The following is a 2,745-nucleotide window of genomic DNA, read 5'->3' as shown; positions in this document are numbered from 1 at the left end:
AGTATGGCACCCACCCAAGAAAGTGCTCCAAGGCAACCTAATCAGGACAGAATTCCTGGCAGAAGTACATTTTCAGACAAGGCTTTCTCTCTTTTTCCGAAGTAGAAAACTCCTTTGATGGGAAGCACAGAGAGCACTTAAGAACATTCTCAGGTGCCTTTTTTTGCAAACTGAAAATCAAGCTCAAAGAGCTGGGAAGGAAAATTGCAGGACTCATTTTAACACTTTTCCTGATCCAGTTGGGCAGTGGAGGCTGAGTAACAGCCAGCTGATTTCTTTTTGGTTCTTATTTTTTTGCTTCTGTCAATAGGCACAAGCTCGTAACTTATTACAGAAGGTTTTAATTCTGCTTTGTAAACATGAATGGTGCCTAAGACTTAAACTGTATCATAAAGCTGAGTTAAATTCTGTTATAACAGGCTACCCAGATTTAGTTTTCTACCAACATACATTTAAAAATGCTGGTTTGGGTTTTGTGTTGGGGATTCCCTCCCTCCCCTGCACACACTATGGGGTTATTTGCTTCCGTGCTGCTCTTCACACTTTGCACAGTCCAGTTCTAGCAAATGGCTATACTCCAAACTGTGGTTTGCGGCAAAAATGTAACATGTAGAGATGGGAATGACTCAGCAGCGGTGTAACTCGCTCAGTGTGCCCAGCAGTGCAGCAGCCTGGTGCAAACAGGCTGCAGAGGATGGGTGTCCTGGGCTGTGAGAGCTACGGTGGCTGGTGCAACCCTGCAGGTTCTTCACTGGCAGGTAACAGAAATCTCAGTGGTGCCTCCTGCATCCTCTCCAGCTTTTCAATAGTAGACGCCTGGTCTCCCAGTCCCATGATTAAGATGCAGTCAGCCTGCCAGATGCAGTGTTGGGTCCAGGGAGAAAGAGCGCTGCCTGGTAGAGTACAATACGGTGAATATCCTCCTGCCATCCCATCCAGCTAGTTGGTTGGTATTCATGGATCCTATCCAGCGCAGCAGAACCAAGTCCCTGTTTGATGTTACCACAGGTGACCAGCAAAGCGGGACCCACAGCACTGAGAGCATGCTTGAGCTCCTGAGTAAAAGCCGTAAGTGGCACCTCTTCAGACACTGGCATAAGTGCTGCCATGGAGAGATTTCTGGCAGGATTTCTGGCATCCCACTTGCTACTCAAGCTGTGTAACCCAAAAGGATGACCTCCCTGCTGAAGACTGCCAAGAATCTTCTAGTCCAGTGAGTGAATAAGTCCAGTCACAACCTGGGGGAATTTGCATTTCAGAGGTGTCAGTGCTCCCTCTGGGGGTTTGGCAAGTTCTGAATCTCTGACTGCGTGTACTAGTGTGGCTCTAGGTTGGTGGGTTAATGTCTCTACCACTCCAATTGAGTCTCCTTGTCCATATTCACCTGTCAGGTGCTTTTTTCCATCATCCATCCGTATAACTGAGCGAAGTCAACCATCCAACACAACGTATGATGTGCAGTCTGACTTGTCCCCCTGCCTATAAACAGCTTTTCCAGCCTCAACCTCCATCCGATCCAGGGCAAAGTCAATTTGCCTAACAAACAGTGACATGCTCTTCACAACAGTGTGGGCCACACTGATGATGATGCTTGGCTGCTTCTGCATTGTCATATAGAAATGGGACTTGGAAATAGACAGGAAGCTGCAGTCCCAATTGGCCTTGACGGTGAAAATCAGTGCTTCCCCAGTCAGGACAGCGAGCTGGCCTATGAGTTCTCCTGGATGGATAGGCAGAGATCCTCCTCTGAGTCTGTCTTCCATTGGTACACGTGAAGTATCCCCAAGACCACAAACACTAACATTCTGATCTCCTTGCCTTGATAGCACAGCCTCAGCAGTAACCTGATTAAGCATCACTTTGCCATTCAACAGTGAAGGATCATTGAGTTTCATCAAGGTGGACGTGTTTCTTTGCTGCTCTGGTGATGGCATCAGTACGTTTGCTATTACAGGAACCTTGCACAGCACTGTAATGGAGAACTGCTGAAGGAGTTTATGTCACCATCACAGTCTTCTTCAATATTGACTTGCCCACAACAGGACTGCTGGCAGCGTCCTCTGAGCCAAAGTACACTCTGGCTCTTTCATATGTCATGTCCATGTCTGACTTTGCACTGCTAGAATTGTTAGAAGCCTCTGTGGACCCTGCATAGAGAGGTGAAGAAAGGCTTCTTCTGAAAACATGCTCAGAGTTTTTTGCACCAGAAATCTTTAATGTATCTATTTTCAGTGCTTCCCCAGCTTTTTCAAACTTTTCTCCAGGATCTTCCTCTGATACATCAAACACTTTTCTCTTCACTGCATTGCTCGAACTTCCTCCAGATGTTACACTTGCCACAGAGATGAGTGGGATGGCTTGGCTCTGACAATTGAAGAGCTCAGTAGTCAGACTAAGGCAGTTGTGCAAAGCGAGGAATGTCACTCCTTGCAGCTTTGCCATGATGATCTATACCACTCTAACAAGAGTTTCAGGATAGTTCTGGAAGACATCTTGAAAGGCATTTGCTGGAAGTTGCAATATAGTGGACGGAACGGCTGCTCAGGCTGAGACCGTTTTATAAGGAGCAGGGTGACCTGTGATAACACCAAGAATGCTGAGAAGGCTGGGGATGCTGTCTCCTGCCAGCACCTCCTTAACAACCACTTCTGTTCCATCACTTTCTTGGATGCAAAATTCCAGCTTGCCATCCTGCATAATGTAAATGCTGCTATCCAGCTGCCTGCCAGTGATGCCGATCATCAT

General features: G+C 47.0%; 1 pseudogene; it reads right to left on the bottom strand.

Moving 5' to 3' along the window:
• Positions 1-717: 717 nt before the first annotated feature.
• On the bottom strand, positions 718-2,745 carry LOC141479358 (patatin-like phospholipase domain-containing protein 7; annotated as a pseudogene).

Source organism: Numenius arquata, chromosome 1 (genome assembly GCF_964106895.1).
Source record: "Numenius arquata chromosome 1, bNumArq3.hap1.1, whole genome shotgun sequence".
Lineage (NCBI taxonomy): Eukaryota > Metazoa > Chordata > Aves > Charadriiformes > Scolopacidae > Numenius > Numenius arquata.
The sequence above is the reverse complement of the archived record's forward strand: the minus strand, read 5'-3'. Positions and strand labels throughout refer to the sequence as shown.